The 16,400-nt window shown below is 50.8% G+C and overlaps 2 long non-coding RNA genes and 1 other non-coding gene across 3 annotated transcripts; 1 reads left to right on the top strand and 2 right to left on the bottom strand.

The window, feature by feature from the left end:
* Positions 1–3,691: 3,691 nt before the first annotated feature.
* On the top strand, positions 3,692–6,224 carry LOC141576849 (uncharacterized). Its single transcript, XR_012505279.1, has 2 exons — positions 3,692–4,156; positions 4,447–6,224. It is a non-coding gene; the product is annotated as an uncharacterized LOC141576849 (long non-coding RNA).
* Positions 6,225–8,595: 2,371 nt separating this feature from the next.
* On the bottom strand, positions 8,596–11,840 carry LOC141576848 (uncharacterized). Its single transcript, XR_012505278.1, has 3 exons — positions 11,652–11,840; positions 8,942–9,099; positions 8,596–8,803 (listed from the first exon to the last, which is right to left on the bottom strand). It is a non-coding gene; the product is annotated as an uncharacterized LOC141576848 (long non-coding RNA).
* Positions 10,143–10,251, bottom strand: LOC141576856 (U6 spliceosomal RNA). Its single transcript, XR_012505286.1, has one exon. It is a non-coding gene; the product is annotated as a U6 spliceosomal RNA (small nuclear RNA).
* Positions 11,841–16,400: the final 4,560 nt, after the last annotated feature.

Genomic DNA, 16,400 nt, shown 5'->3' with positions numbered 1-16,400 from the left:
AGCCTTTAGTTGGCTTCTGTGACTCACTTGTACGTTTTGGAGTTCGGTTGACCCTGTTTGGAAGTCTATTCACCTATGGCTATAACTGTTTGTATGAAACAGATAGTAATAGAATCTCAAACCCATCTAAAAGAGAAAGAAAGGAAGGAGAAGGGGGGGAAAAAAAAGTCTCTATTATTTTCTTGCTTCCCTCTGCCACTCTTAATGGTTTAGATGTCTTCTTTTTACAATTTTGTGTTTATTCCGTTTGGAATGAATGGTAGTGATCACCTTTCCGGTGATGAGTGGTCTCATTTTTGTACCATCCTCCTTCTTCTCTATTTAGAGTAGACCTGTTGATGTTTCTTTTAGCATGGGTTCAGTGTTGCTAAACTCTTTTCGTTTTTGCTTGTCTGTGAAGTTCTTTACCTCCCCTTCTATTCTAAAGGATAGCTTTGCTGGATAGAGTATCCTAGGCTGCTTCTTTTTGTCTGTTTTGTTTTGTTTTGTTTTGTTTTGTTTTTCATTCAAGAATTTCAATAGATCTTGCCACTCCCTTCTGGCCTGTAGTGTTTGTGTAGAGAAATCCGCTGAGAGCCTTATGGGGGTTCCCTTGAAACTCACTCTGTTTTTCTCTTGCCTAAAGGCGTTTAGGATCATTGCTTTATCCTTGACTCTGGCCATCTTGATTAGCCTATGTCTTGGTGTGGGCCTGTTTGAGTTCTTTCTGTTGGGTACCCTCTGAGCCTCCTGGACTTGGATATCTGATTCCTTCTTTAGATTTGGGAAATTTTCAGTCATGCTTTCTTCGAATATCTTTTCGGTCCCCTTGGTTCTTTCTTCCCCTTCTGGAACCCCTATTGTGCGTAGATGGGCACGCTTTCGAGGGTCCCTTAGGTCCCTAAGATGGTTTTCGTTGTTCTTTATTGGTTTTTCTCTCAGCTGTTCTGATTGGGTTCTTTCTGTTGTCCTGCCTTCTAGGCCACTTATTCGTTCCTCTGCGTGATCTAGCCTGCTTTGGACAGCCTTTAGACCAGTTCTCATTTCAGCCAATGAGTGGACCAGTTCTCCTTGACTCTTCTTTATAGCTTCGATTTCGTTTTTGACGTATAGTATATCTCTCAACACTATCTCTTGGAGTTCCTTCAGGACTTGGATCACTCCTTTTTGGAAATCTTGATCGAGCGGGCCATCCACGTCTATTTCATGGATCGTGCTTTCAGGGAATTTCTCTGGCTCTTTTAATTGGGAGTGGTTCCTCTGCTTCTTCATAATGCTCCTATCTCTCTGGCACTGTGGCTTAAGGAGTATCAGTTATCTATTGGTGTCCTTAAGGAGTTTATGTATTTATCGAAAGCCTAGGCAGGCATAAAACTTTAAAAGAGAGAGGGGGATAGGGGGAGAGAGAGAGAGACAGAGACAGAGACAGAGGGGGAGAGGGAGAGAGGGGGTGGGGGCAGGATGTTAAAAGAATGGAGAAAAAAAGGTTTGAAAACAGTGTACGATCAATAATAGAAGAGCAAGTTGAAGCAGAATAGCAATTGAGCTGAGACGTCTTCTAAAAGCCTTTAAAAACAAATAGAAAAGATCAGAAAATAATATACAATTGTTTCAAAAGTAAATTTTTAAAAGGTAATCGGAAATAGAACAGATTTTAACAAAAGATAAAACAGAGGATTTTAAAAGACGGGAGAAAGAAAAGGTTTGAAGACAGTGTGTAATCATGAATAGAAGAGTAAGTGGAAGCAGAATAGCGATCGAGTTGAGACGTCTTTTAATAACCTTAATAAAAAGGAGGAAAAAAACCGAGAAACAATATTTGAAACCTGTGAATAACCAGTAACAGGAGATCAAAACCAAGAGAATGAAAAAGGGAAGGGGGTGGATGTTTAAAAATAATAATAATGAAAAGACTTGAAATGAAACATTTAAAAGGGATTAAAACCGTAAACGTATACGACTGTTCAAAAGTAAAGGTTAAAAAGGTAACAGAAGGTAAAACCGATGTAAAAGAGATTAAAAAAGAAAAAGGAAAAGAAAAAAAAAAAGAGGGAAAAAAAAAAAAAATAAAAGGATGTGTTCTCCTGGAGACGGTGCGCTCTTAACGGTTTCACCGAGAAGTCTTTCTGTCGTCGCCCTGTTTCGTGAACTCAGCTTGCTGTTTCCGCGGGCCCTCTGTCGGCGCCCTCGTCTGTGCTGCCCTCGGTGCCTGTGGGCAAGTAGATCGCGCCCCCTCCTGGCACCGCGGTCGGATGCTGCGTTCCTGCCGGGAAGGAGGGAGGGTGGCTGGCCGCCTGCCCTCTCCCGGCGCCGGTCGCTCCGCTGCTCTGTGCGGCTGTGTGCTCCGCCTCGGGTCGGCGCTCCTCTCCGTAGGTGGGCTCGGGGAAGACGGTGGAACCGCCCCGCCCCTGCTGCATTCCAAAACTCGGCTCCTTCTTAGTCTTGGTGGCGCGAGTTCTCTGAGGTACCGGGGCAGATATATAATATCTGCCTCAGGCTGAAAACGAGTCTCAGTCCTGCCTAGGAGGTTGCAGAGCCCCCGGGTGCGGATTCGAGTCTCGGCCCCGCCCCCGCTCCCGCCCCCGCCCGCGCGCTGCGCGCCGCGCGCCAGGGGCTATGGCGGCTGTGGCTGCGCCCCGCCTCTCTTCTCGCGAGAAGGGCCGGTGATGGCGCCGCGGGTCTGAGGAGATGGAGGCTACGGCGCCCCTCTCCCCAGGGCACACCGGCCGTGTTGCTTTGCCTTTCTTTCCCCGTAATGGACGGGTTGGGGGGGCGGGTTGTTCTGCTCTGTATCCCCTCCCGGCCACGGCGCGTGGTGCCGCCGCCACGGTCCTCTGCCCGGCTCGTGCGGCCTGTCCCGGCCCCCGGCTGCCGGCCTGCGACTCGGGCTGGGTGTCGCGGGGACCCTCTGTGCCCGTTTCACTTGGGTCGGTCGGTCAAGGGGCGCTCCGGGCAGATCTGAGACTCGGAGGCTCCCCCACCGTCCCGTCGGCCTCTCCGTTGGAGACGGGGAGGTCTGGCGAACGAGCCCTATTCCTCCTCTGCCGGGCCCTCCCGCACTGTTTTGCTTTTGACTCTTTCTTTTCTCCTTTTCTCCTACCAGATTTTGGGCGTCTTTGTCTTTCGAAGAGGGCGGTGTTCTGTCGGAGTTCCGCAGGTGGTCTGATTGGCCGAGTGGGTCCGTCGATGTGAGTTTTGGTGTATTTGTGGGAGAGGGTGAGCTACGAGCGTCCTTCTACTCCGCCGTCTTGCTTCTTCTCGGGTTATTTTTGAAGAGTAGGTGCTGGGGATTGAACCCTGGACCTTTATTTTTTGCATGCTAAGCATGGGCTGTACTGCCTGATCTCTAGACCCTCCCCACCGCAACCCCCCCCTTTCCCACCGCCTCCATAGTACTCGATGAATCTCCTACCTAGATATCTATGCTTCCTTGGAATAGGGCCGTCGTTTTCTTCATCGGATTGATGCACGTCTGTGGATTCGTCTCGTTTCTCTCCACTGCGGTGGGTGGCATCGGGGCGTGGGGTGGGGTGGAGTGGCGTGGGCTGGGAACAGTTCTTCACGTGTAGAGGTGGAGCGGAGCGATGAGGATGGTGACTGTTTCCCCGAGTGCTCGCGCCGGGTGATGGAGGCCTGTGGTCTGACTTGGAAGAGGACTCGGGTGACCAGAACAGAGCCCGTGTGGGGTCGTTGTGGAGGGAGGAACTCCACCCCCCCCCCAGCCCCAGCCAAGGCACTCGTACCTCATCGAGGGACGGTCGGCCGAAAACAAACGAAAGCTGTCAGAGGTTTGGGGGTGGGGGTGAAGGGGTGGGTGTGTGTGTCTGTGTGTCTGTGTGTCTGTGTGTCTGTGTGTCTGTGTCTGTGTGGTGTGTGTGGTGTGTGTGTGTGGTGTGTGTGTGGTGTGTGTGTGTCCCCGTTCCCCGTACCACGGTCTCTGGTCGAGGCCCCCCCGAGCGGAGAAACGCACGCCAGGCCGTCCGTGCTCCTGGTTGTCCGGCCGCGTGTCCCTGCCACCCAGAGATCCCGAACCGTCCCGCTCGCTCCCCTGCCATGTGCCATGTGCCACCTGCCTGTCGGCCGGGCGCTATTTTAGACCCTGCAAAGAAGTCGACCGGACGGACGGGCCGGGCCGAGCCGAGCCGAGCCGATCTGAGCCGAGCCCGTCCAGGCTGGGGTGGGTGGTGCTGGGTTCAGAGGAGTGGGGTACAAGCGGGAGGCGGGCGTCGATGGAGGGGAGGGGGAGGGGGAGGGGGAAGGGAGAGGAAAGGGGAGGGGAGGGGGAGCAGGGATGACGATGGTCTGGGGCTTGGCGTGTGGGGTGGGGGTGGGAGGGATGGTAGCCATCCTATGACTTTCTCTCCCTACCCCGCCTTTTGCAAGTCTGTTAGAGTGACAAGGTGGTGCTGGTTTCTGGCTGGTGCACACCATAGTGATTCTGTTCTTCTTTTTCCTGGTCTTTTTCAGGAACCCTCGTCCCGAGGGACTGAATCTAGTGCCCTGTGCTGCGCGGTACGACCTAGGGGTCGAATCTGCCAGGAGAGGACTTACAAGGATTTGGAGGATCCTGGAAAACTGCTACCATCCAGAATCCTACATGGATGTTCAAGATCTTGTGGATGGACGGACGGACGGAAGACGGATCGAATGGAGGCCCCGCCCCATCCCCTGGACCCCTTGGCCCAGGAGGATCGTGATGGGTCTGGAAAGGACTCTTCCGACGAGGGTCTCGGGATGGACTTTCTCGGTCTGCGGAAGGTGTTTCTGCACAAAGAGGAAGAGAGGGGCGTTCTCGGCCAGAGAGCCCGAACCGCCTCCTTTCAGGGATCCGCTCCAGTCAGGGTTGGGGTCGGGGTCAGAACGCAGCCACCGACAGCTCCCCTCCCTCGTCTTGGCTCTCCAACTTGGGAAACCCTCCTCCCTGCCCCCTCACCCATCTTCTCGTCAGCCGGCCTCCAGCTTCCCCGTGCCAACCACCTCTCTCATGCTGCCGGACTTTCCTCCTCCTTGGGCTGCCAGGAAGCTCTCCCGCTCCTCCACGTGCTTTGGCTTGGAATCCCTGACAAACACAAGCGGTGCTGGTGGGCGGGGCCGTGGGCGGTGGCAGAAGGACTCCCTTCATCTTATGGGAGCGATTTTTATCTCCATAGAGGTGGCGATTGAGAAAACACATAAAATCACTCAGAAGAATACCCATGTGTAGTATCCCTGACCTAGATCCGTGTCTGTCTGTCTGTCTGTCTGTCTGTCTGTCTGTCTGTCTGTCTCTCTCTCTCTCTCTCTCTCTCTCTCTCTCTCTCTCTCTCTCTCTCTCTCTCTCTGCCTCTCTCTCCATTTCGCTATTCTCTGTGTGTGTGTGTGCGCGCGCGCGCATGCGTGTCTGTCTGTCTCCCTTGTCTCTCTTTCCTCTCCTCTCCCCTCCTCTCCTCTTCCCTGTTCTCCCCCCTTCCCCCTCACCCCTCCACTCCTCTCTTCTCCCCTCCACTCCTCTCCTCTCCCTCTTCTCCTCTCCCCTCGCCTCTTCTCATTTCCCCTCCCCTCCCCTCTTTTCCCTCCTCTCCTTTCCTGTCCTCTCCCCTTTTATCCCTCCTCTCCTCTGCTCTTTCTCTCTCTCTCTCTCTCTCTCTCTCTCTCTCTCTCTCCCCCTCCCTCTCTCCCTCTCCCCCCCCTTCACTTCCCTCCCTCCTCCCTACCCCCCCAACCCCTACCTTCACAGGGCCTCATAGATTGCAATCGGTTTCCATGAAATGTGATGAAGAGGGAATGAATTTTAGAATGATATCCCCATGCCATCGAATCCTTCTTCCCCAGGGATAGCGACTTATTTGTGGTCGTGTTTGTTTTTGTTTTTCTTGTTGTGGGGCACATCGAGGGCGCAGGAGGCGTTGGGAGTGAGGGTGATGTTTCTCTTTCTGTCTGTCTCCTCCTTAGGACGGATTTTAAGAGGAGGGAGGACTCACAGAAATCTACCATCTTGTCTCGTACTGCAGCTGTGTTTGAGCTTCCTATACGATCTGGGCGGAACACTCCCCACCCTCACCTCAAGCCGCCATTGCCGCCCCCTCAGCCCCCTGCACCCCCGTCCAGTCCCACACTTGGGGCGGTGGTTGGGCATGGGGGGATGTTGGCGGGGTGGTGGTTGGTGGGGGGTGGGGGGGTGGAGGAAACCAGAAAACAGACCACTGTGGCACGTGGGTGACTGGGGCTTCAGGGTGAAGGAGGATGAATAAAATGGCCGGAATTAGGCTAACGGATTGCTTCTTCTTTTTTTGGCGGGGGGGGAGGGGAGGATCATTAGGTCATTCATTCATTCATTCATTCACTCATTCATTTGCTGGGGGGGGTGTCATTCGGTTTCTTATGCTCGCCCTGAAAACGGTCAACTGTCCTGACTGACTGGTTGCTGCTCACGGTTCCAGGCCTGTTGTTGAAACTGGAAGCTCTCGATCTTACTGTTTCTACTGTATTTCACTCATTGAAAGTCATCATCATGCTGGGTCTCTGAGTCTTTCTCCGAGGAGAAGGTCGGTCACGGGACTAATGACCTGACAAAATAGCCTGAGTGACCAAGAAGGCCACACCTTGAGTGCTTATGAGATAACGAGATCTAACCACCAGCCTCTATAGAATGGGTCACCTGGAGGCATCGTGACACCATTCTGAGTCTTCTGATGAGAAAACGATTCTGTGGATGGTGATCGATGCCCGATTGTTTGAGCTATGGCTCTAGAACCACCCCACCCACTCCATCCCCAAGGTGGGTACACAGTTTTGAAGACGCTAGCCTGCTGTGAATCCCCTTTGCCCGGCAGAGTGATAAAATGGCCTCTTTGCTTCTAAGCTCCAAGACCTTGTCTCTGGATTCTTGGGCTCGTCGGGGATGGGGGCCGATCTTTTGGCAACAAGCGTGCTTCAGAAACAGCGGATGCCCGAGAAGGACACTCTGCCTCTCCCTCTTCTTCCGGGCCTGAAATGGGGAGGAAAAAAAAAATCGCTTCCCCTGGAAGCTGGAGTCCGGAGCCCGCCATCCGGAGGGACTTCTGGCTTGGCCTTCTCCTGGGGTGGGGGGGGGAGGGCACGACACTGCACGTGTTCTTTGTCAACTCCCTGTTTCTCTCTTCTCGAGTTATCTCTTTGGGACGGCTCCCACACTGGGTGAAAACAGACAGACAGGCTGGTATGTCTCCCTACCCCACCCTTCGCCCCCAAATGACTGATCTCCTGTCCCATCAGAATCACCACTTGTTTTCCAACGTGGCTTTCTTGGATCCTGGAGGACTTGTAAAGGAAAAGCCCAGCTGGGCTAACAAGCTAAAGTCACAAATCTAAGTGTGATAAGTGTCCGTTTACTGATCTAAGTTCTGCTGGGCTAACTCGTAAATCTGAAGTTTAGTGTCAGTTTACTGGGCTAACAAGCTAACTCGTAAATCCAAGCTCAACAAGTGTCAGTAACGTGATCTGTTCCAAATTGATAAGCTCCAGTGTACTGATCCTTTGCTTTTTGTTGTTTGAGTCTTATTGGCGAATAGACCCATATTTGTAATTAACCCTATGAAACCTCATGTGCACGTCTTGGAGGTGCTCAGAGCTTCGGAGCAGAAGCCCCTCTGAGCCCGCCGGCGTAATAAATCTGAGTACTCCAACCCTCAGAGTGGTGCTTGTTTCTTGGCTGGCCTGTCATTTCCGTAACAGACTGATATCAACTTAGAGCCAAGATGGGCGCAGAACTGAAGGAGCTTCTCGGCTGGCCTAAGAAGCCTGTCGTCGTGATGTGGGAGGCATTCTTTACGAGGGACCTATCTGATTAAGTGCTTGACCGCCTTTTGGACTTTGAACCAACTTGGAGATAGGAACTAGGATGAGAGGGCACCCGAAATAGCTCAGCAAACTCTTCTCCATCCTTAGAAGACAGACAGACAGACAGACAGACAGACAGACAGACAGACAGACAGACAGAGTGTGTGTGTGTGTGTGCGCGCGCGCGCGCGCGCGTGTTTGTGCGCGTGCGGGGGTGTGGGAGAGGGAGGAGATGACGTCAGCGTACTGGACACTGTTTCAGTGACATGGGGAGTGCTGTCAACTAGGAAGGAACGTCATGTATTCTTCAGCCTTGTGTCTGTACAGGTGGGTACACTCAGGGTTCCAGAAAGGATGGGATATTCCTGGCAGTCGTCTACTGCCCTGGCATCGAGGGCTGGCTGGCTGGCTGGCTGGCTGTCATCCAAAGTGGAGGCTCTCGTGAAAGGGACGGAACCGAGTCCCGAGGAGATGCCTCCTTCACTGACTTTCATGCAAACACAGTGGACCACAGCCTCCGGAAAGAGGGTGGGTGGCACACGTGGCCCCAGTCTGTTCTGTCCATTCGGCAAATGGCCTGGGTTAGGGGAAACCCAGCATGGCGACCATCCGACAGGCCGACCCACCGACCCACGGACGTGCTCGGTTTCTCCCAGCTCCCTGGATGACCTCCCCCACCCACCCCCACCCCACCCGCATTCCTTCACCCACCGTGGTGTCTGGTGTCAGGGCACTTGGAAGATGACTCCCATTGTTCAATAGACAGGGGCAGGAAGATTCCTATAGGACCGCAAAAACAGTCAACTGGCCATACATACATACATACATACGTACAAACTTTTTGTCCCCAGAGGCCTCAGACCTCCTCTCTCTGGACCCGCTGAACCCCAGTAACTGGCCCCCATTCAACTGCCACATAGTAGGGGTCATCCAGACGTTCTTGGGATGGTAGGTATGACTTCCAAAGGGGTTGAAGCCTTCCTTCCCCCGCTGCAAGCCTGATGCCCTCAGCATGGCCAGGACACTGCTACAAACAAACAAACAAACAAACAAATAAACAAACAAACAAACACACACACACCACCACCACCACCACCACCACCACCACCAACAACAACAACGACAACAAAAGACAAACACATGCGTATGTGACTTGGGGACATACTTTCCGCAGCCTCCAGGGACGAAGGCACTCGCTTCACTGGGTAAATCCTACGAGGCTTCACTAAAGCGCTTGCCAACTTACTTCTCAGAAGGATCGATCTCTGCCCCCATCACCCGCCATCATCAGGCAAGGTCGTCAGAATCCATGGGAGGTATAGACTAGAAGAAGAAGTAGAGGAAGGAGGAGGAGGAGGTGGAGGAGGAGAATCAGTGACATGAGGTGTGTACGACTTCTTGTCTCCAAGAGGATTGAGTTTTAAATTTTTTTCTTTTCAGATACAAGGGAAAATAAACTTTTGTTTTTTCCCCTTCCTTTCCTTTTAGAGGCGGACACCCACATGGTAACTATCATACCTCTGTCAGCAGAATGGAACCCTTTCTCTTTTTCTCCCTCCCTGACCCTTCTGGGATTCAGAAATCCTCCGTGAGGATTTTTCTATTCTTGGCAGCAGAGTTATTAGCATCATTGACTTGGAGGCAAAAACTTAGGTTTCCATTAAACTGGGATAGACATGCATGGATAAGAGATACTAGTGCTACTCGTTTTCCTTAGGGTTCCCCTGTGTCTGTGGGGCGTGTGTGTGTGTGTGTGTGTGTGTGTGTGTGTGTGTGTGTGTGTGTGTGTGTGTGTGTGTGTGTGTCTGTGTCTGTGTCTGTGTCTGTGTCTGTCTGCCTGCCTGCCTGCCTGCCTGCCTGCCTGCCTGCCTGCCTGCCTGTTTATTGTAGGAACTCTCTGTCAATGGAAGTATAGTTGACTTACAATGTTGTGTTCATTTATGACGTACGGCATAGTGATTCACTTATTCACACACACACACACACACACACACACACACACACACACACGTATACTTTTTCAGGATAGGTTATTACAAGCTATTGAACATAGTTCCCTGTGCTAGACAGTAGGACCTACTTGTGTACCTAGTTTGTATAGGGTGGTTTATATCTGCTAATCCCAAACTCCTGATTTATCCCTCTGCCCTCCCCCGTTCCTCCACCCTACCCTGTCCCCTGTGTTAACCATCGGTTTCTTTTCCATGTCTGCGAGTCCAGTCTGTTTCTGGTTTGTAAATAGGTTCCTTGGAGTCTTTTTAAAATGGAGTTATTTATGTATGGATGGGTGTCTTGACTTACTTTCAGATCCCATCTAGAAGTGATGGCATAGGATATCTGTCTTTCTCTGGGTGACTGACATCACTAAAGCTACGGAACGCTTCACGTATGTGTGTGTGTCGTCCACGTTCAGGGGCCGTGCTGATCTTCTCTGGATGGTTCCCGTGTTAGTCGATGTGCTGTGGCAGCAAGCGCTTGCCTTAGGGTTTTTGTCTCAACCTGAAAGCCGGCCCGGAGACTGAAAGTCTTCTAGTTGCCTCCACTATCTGCCTAGGACCATCTCCACGAACGTTTCCCATTTTCTCTCACCCTTTTGTCTTGGCATCATTGAGTACTAAAATGCTCCGTCTCCTGAAGCCCTGCAGACTGAAGCTGGGCAACGGGAGGTAAACGTCAGAGAAATGGCCACAACAGCTCCTGTGGAAACCATCCTAGGGCCTGTTTTTGGAGGAGCCGCTCAGAGAGTTGAGCCGAACACCCCAGGACATCATCAGAGGCATTTCATACTGCTCGAGCCGTTTCGATGACCCCGATGTGTGGAAATCTCCTACCAGACTGACCCCCTACTCCCGGCCCTGAATCTGGTTTCTCATCTGCTCCAATGATTAACCTTTGTGCTGTACTTTGGTTTTCCACACAAGTGCCTCTTAGGCGATACCTGACTGCTTGCTCCCTAGGCCTAGCTTCAGAAGCCCATCGACACCACCGCCTCCTGAGACGAGATACTACAACTGTTTCCTTGAACAGACCTGTTCTCAGAACTAAGAAACTGGGTCCATGAAACGCAGGCCCTCTAGGAAACTATTCCCTCCCTCCTGCCCCCACACCACACGCACGCATGCACGCTCAGACGCACGCACGCACCCACGCACGCATGGACGCACACGCACAGTCAACAGCCCAGCTTTTAATGTGTAAAACTTCCAGGGAAGTTACAGAATAGGGAAATGTTGGGGTCCAGAGTAGGCTGCCCCAAAATGTGCCCGATGGACTATGCTGAATGAAAGGGACTTCACAACTGGCCAAGGGGGAGGGTATAGGTCAGTGGTAGAGTGTGTGCTTAGCAAGCAAGCACAAGGTCCTGGGTTTAATCCCCAGTACCTCCGGTCAAAAATAAATACATAAAATCGAATTCCTCTCCCCGCCCCCCCCCAAAAGTATACACTGCTGTATGTCAACTCTGTCTCAATAAAACTGGAAGAAAAAAAGGAAAAAAAAAATGATTTAACAAAAGAAAGAAACAAACAAACAAAGAACTGCCCGAGGCAAGAGGAACACTCTGGCCCTCCTTTCTGCCTCCCTGGAAGCAGGGGAAAAAGAATTTTGTTTTTTTAAAGTCTCCCATCCCAGAGGAATCTATCAAGTCAGAGGTCTGCTTCCATGCCCTTCCATGATTCTCAAACGGTGTAGTGGGGTTTACCCAGATTAGGAAAAGGAGGGGACTCCTTTGGCCTGAGACCAGGCGAGATTCTCCCCCTCCCTCCCGCCTCCCTCCGTGCAGTTGGGACGGGGTGGCCTAAGGGTGGGGAAATTGAAACCAAAGAACAAAAGCCGTTCAACAGAGAGGAGCCGGAGGCCAAGTCAAAGGCTCTGACCTGAGCACAGAGCTTTCTGCATTTGAATGAAGCGATTGAACGAGGCCCTGCCGAATGGATCCTCCTGACGTCCCCGCCCCCGCTTCCAGGAGACAGTCAGTCGATTTGGGACCGATCGGTGGAGAAGGCCTGGGAGGCGGCGGCGGCGGCGGCGGCGGCGGCGGCGGCGGCGGCGGCGGCAGAAGCGGCGGCGGGGGCGGCGGCGGAAGCAGCGGCGGGGGCGGGGGGTGGTGGTGCGCGGGCGGGGGCGGGACCAACGGTCGCTCCAACTCTGCCTGCCTGCCTGCCTGCGGGGCTGAGGCCTGAGGGCCACGCTGGTTCCTGCCACTCAGGGAAACTTCTGCGGGTGTTGCCGAAAGATCGCCCTCCCCCACCCCGTCCCTGACGAGCCAAATAACCCAGAGACAGGGTCTTAGAGTTTAGAAGAAAAGAGGCAGCTTGATTGCTTTGCTGGGCAAAGGGGACTCACAGCAGGCTAGTGCCCTCCAAACTGTGAACCCGTCTTGGGGTTGGGGTTTCATGCTTCTGTGGACGAACAGGTTGGAGCATGAAAGGGAATCACAACAGGCGGGAGCACAAAAGGTGCTCATGATCAACAAGGGTCTCTGATGAAACTTCCTCCTAAATCTGGATGAGTGTCTGGTAACATGGGACCTCCTGGTGGTCTAGTAGGTCATCAGCCCGTGACCTTCTTTATCTGGTCAGACTCACCTGGTGGCACCAGCGCCACGGAGGAACTCGGGGTGGGGGGTGGGGGGTGGGAGGGGGCTGGTCGTTCTCCTGAGCTTATCCTCCCGTGACTCCCTTCCTGGGGAAAGACTCAGACGCCAAACATGATTGTCAAGTTGAACGATCAGAGGAAGGTCAAATCAAACAGTTAGAATCGACAACTTTAGCTGTTTTTAACAGTGGGCCTGGAGCTGGGAGCGGTGTCTGGTCAGTCGAGTTTGCTGATCGTTCTAAAAGCAAGCAGTAAGCATAAAGCCAAAAATTGGCTTAGCCTAAGTGCGGCCACTTCATGATTCCTCCTTCACTGGGGGCTGAGGCGTGGGGGAGGGCGGGGGTGGGGGACAGGACTGAGGTGGCGGCGAACTTCTCCGTGAATGCTCGGAGCCGAACTGCTCTCTGGGCCGAGGTCTGAAAAAGGCCTGAGTCTCAGCTATGACAGATTCTCTCTCTTTCTGGGCACATGGACTGACTCGCCCCGCATCCTCCCATCCTGTCAGACCCTTTGGACACACACCTCCACCTGAAGAGTTCTTTGGCCTCGTCCAGAAAAAACAAACACACGCACGAACAAAACCAAACGAGCACACAGAAACCCTGCTGATCTCCTTGGACCCCATTCACTTCGGAGAGTCCCTCTCGTAGAAATCCCCTCTGCTCGATGATTTCACCACAGCCGCCTCCCTTTCTCCGGCACAGTGACCCCCCCACCCCCACCCCTGCGTGGGCCCTGTCCCTCTACCTATCAAAAACCAAACCCCAGGAGAAAAGAAAATCAGAATGCTGTTTTGAGCCACTGGATCTGTGAAAGGAACCAAACAGAAAGCTGAAATAACCAAACCAGCAGAACACCAAAAGCGAACAGACAGATACCCCAGAAAGAAGGGCACGCCGACTCTTGCCCCTTTCCTTCCTGGAATCAGGACATAACATAGATCTACACCCCACCCCCCCACCCCACCCTCCCCAGATGTCTTCTTTATGCCGGAACGAGAGTGACGTTCTTATTGTCAACGGTGCTGTTATGGAAATGACAGGCCAGCCAAGAAACAAGCACCACTCGGAGGGTTGGAGTACTCAGATTTATTACGCCGGCGGGCTCAGAGGGGCTTCTGCTCCTAAGCCTTGAGCACCTCCAAGACGTGCACATGAGGTTTTATAGGGTTAAGTACCAGCTTGGGGTATTCGGCCAATAGGCACGCAATAGCTTTAGCAACATCATTATCACGAAAGTAGAGGCAGTGAGGCAGCAAACCAACATTTCAAGGCCAGATATGTCTCTTTGAAAATCCAGCTGGCTAGCAAAATATGAACAGGGAATCAGCAAACCGGCACTTATTAATTTAGATTTACGAGTTAGCCCAGCAGAACTCAGATCAGTAATCCGACACTTGTTACACTTAGATTTGCGACTTAGCTTGTTAGCCCAGCTGGGCTTTTCCTTCACAGTGTAAAGCGGAGAAGGAGAGAATTCTGTACAAACAGACCTCGATGAAAAGAATCCTCACCCTCTTTTAGGCCCCCACCTCAACACACGTGCGCGCACACGCGCGCACACACACACACACACACACACACACATACACACATGCATGCACGCACGCGCGCGCGCGTATAGTTACTCCTGTTCTCTCTCTTTCTCTCTCCCTCTTCCTTTCTTACTGATTTTTTAAAAATGTTTACTGATAACACAGAAAAAAATTGCTTAAATCTTGTCCAGGAATGATATTCATTTTTGAAAACATGATATATATTGTAAAGGATTTGGGCTCCCTTAGAAAAATCCCAGTCCAGGCACGATTGTATAGCACCTCCTTTCACTTTCAAGTGTCTCATTTCAGACAATAAAGTAGCCAGTCATCTTCCTTATGCATGACCTTTGTAACTGGCACAAGTCAAACGGCACAAAATTCAGACCCAATCTCCTGATCCATATGATTCTCATATTCTTTTTTTTTTTTTTTTTTTTAGCGAGTCCAGAAGCTATGGGTCTGTGCCAACCACCCGTGGCTGTTCACTATCCAGCATTTCTTCCATTATCTTTATGTTGTCCTGTTTCTTGGAAGTATTAGTGCAGCTACTTTTCCCGATGGTCTGTCTCTGTCTCTGTCTCTCACTCTTTTCTCCTTCTTTTTTTTGGGGGGGGGGAGGAGGGGGATGGGTTTGATTAGGTTATTTATTTATTTTAATGGTGGTTCTGGGGATTGAACCCAGGGCATCATGCATGCTAAGCAGGCACTCTAACAATGATCTATATCCTTCTCTACACCGCCCCCCCGACCCTCCAGCACCCCCCCCCCGTCCCCGGCCAGGGCCTGTCTTTGCTCAACCCAATAGAAAAGCATTTATGTTTTGCCAGTTTCCTGGGTCCTTCTTTGTTTCATAAAACTGAGAAGAAATACACGTGGAAGTTCTCTCCTATGAATTGAACAGACTGAAGATCCTTTAAATAACCAAATGAGGTGGAAGTGCAGAGAGTACCATACGGGAACACACCGAGGCACATCGTCATCAAATTGACCAAAATTAAGGATAAGGAGAAAATATTAAAATGAACGAGAGAAAAGCAACAAATAACATACAAGGGAACTCCCGTAAGGTTATCAGCTGATTTTTCAGCAGAAACTCTACAGGCCAGAAGTGGGTGGCACAACATACTTAAAGTGATGAAAGGGGAAAACTGACAGGTAAGAATACTCTATTCAGCAAGGCTCTCGTTCAGATTTGAGGGAGAAATCAAAAGCTTCACAGATAAACAAAAGCTACAAGATTTCAGCACCATCAAGCCGGCTTTACAAGGAATGATAAAGGATGGTCTCAAGTCATCAAATCCTAAGGAAAGAGACCAAAAAGATGACAGAGAAAGGGAGGGGGGGAGAGAGGGAGAGAGAGAGAGGGGGAGAGAGGGGGGGGGAGAGAGAGAGAGAGAGAGAGAGAGAGAGAGAGAGAGAGAGAGAGAAAGAGAGAGAGAGAGAGAGGGAGGGAGGGAGGGAGAGGAGACCTTCGAAAGATTGCTTTGCCTGTTTAGGGTCTTCCGTTGTTCCTTAAAAATTTTGAAATTGTTTGTTCTAGTTCTGTGAGGAATGTCGTGAGTATTTTGACAGGGGTTGCATGGAACCTGCGGATTGCTTTGGATAGTGTGGCCATGTTGATAGTATTGATTCTTCCAATGCAAGAGCACAAGGCATCTTTCCATTTCTTTGTGTCATTTCAGATTCTGGAGTATAGATAACCTCCTCGATTAAGTTTATTTTTTGGCATTTTACTGTTTTTGACTCAATGGAAGTGTTTATCCCAGTTATAAAATTCTGGTTTTTAAAGTGGAGGGGGAAAAAAAAAAAGGAAAGGAAGGGCCACAAATGGCAAAATATCCTTCTTTCTCATGGGTGAATTGTATTCCATTACGTGTGTGTATGTGTGTGTGTGTGTGTGTGTGTGTGTGTGTGTGTGTGTGTGTGTCCCCTCTTCTTTATCTATTCAAATATTGATGTGCACTTAGGATGCTTCCGTATCTTGGCAATCATAAATGATGTTGCTGTTAATAGCAGGGTGTGTGTATCTTTTTGAATTCATTCTTCTTTTGTGGTTGGCTTTATTCCTTTGATAAGTATGTAAGTTTAAAAAGCTAAAGCTCTAAACCTTCCTGGAAACAATGAACAGTACATATATGTAAATTAAAAATATATGTGCAGTAAAAACATTTTAAAAAAATAAATAAATAAAAAAGAACGAAAGACAAGGAAATTAGCTATCAAGCCGTGAAAGACATGGAAGAAACTTAAAAGACATCTTACTAAATCAAAGAAACCGGTCTGAAAATTGTTACCAACTGTACAATTCCAACCAAATGACATCCTGGAAAAGGCAAAGCTCTAGAAACAATCAAAAGATCATGGTATCCAGGGGTTTGGGGAGAGGGAGGGAAGGAGGAATGAACAGATGCAGCGTGAGGGATTTTTAAGGCGATGAAATTATTCTGTAGGATACCATAGTGGTGGCTACATGTCATTGTACATTTGTCAA

The sequence above is a fragment of the Camelus bactrianus genome, unplaced genomic scaffold, assembly GCF_048773025.1.
Source record: "Camelus bactrianus isolate YW-2024 breed Bactrian camel unplaced genomic scaffold, ASM4877302v1 HiC_scaffold_41, whole genome shotgun sequence".
Lineage (NCBI taxonomy): Eukaryota > Metazoa > Chordata > Mammalia > Artiodactyla > Camelidae > Camelus > Camelus bactrianus.
The sequence above is the reverse complement of the archived record's forward strand: the minus strand, read 5'-3'. Positions and strand labels throughout refer to the sequence as shown.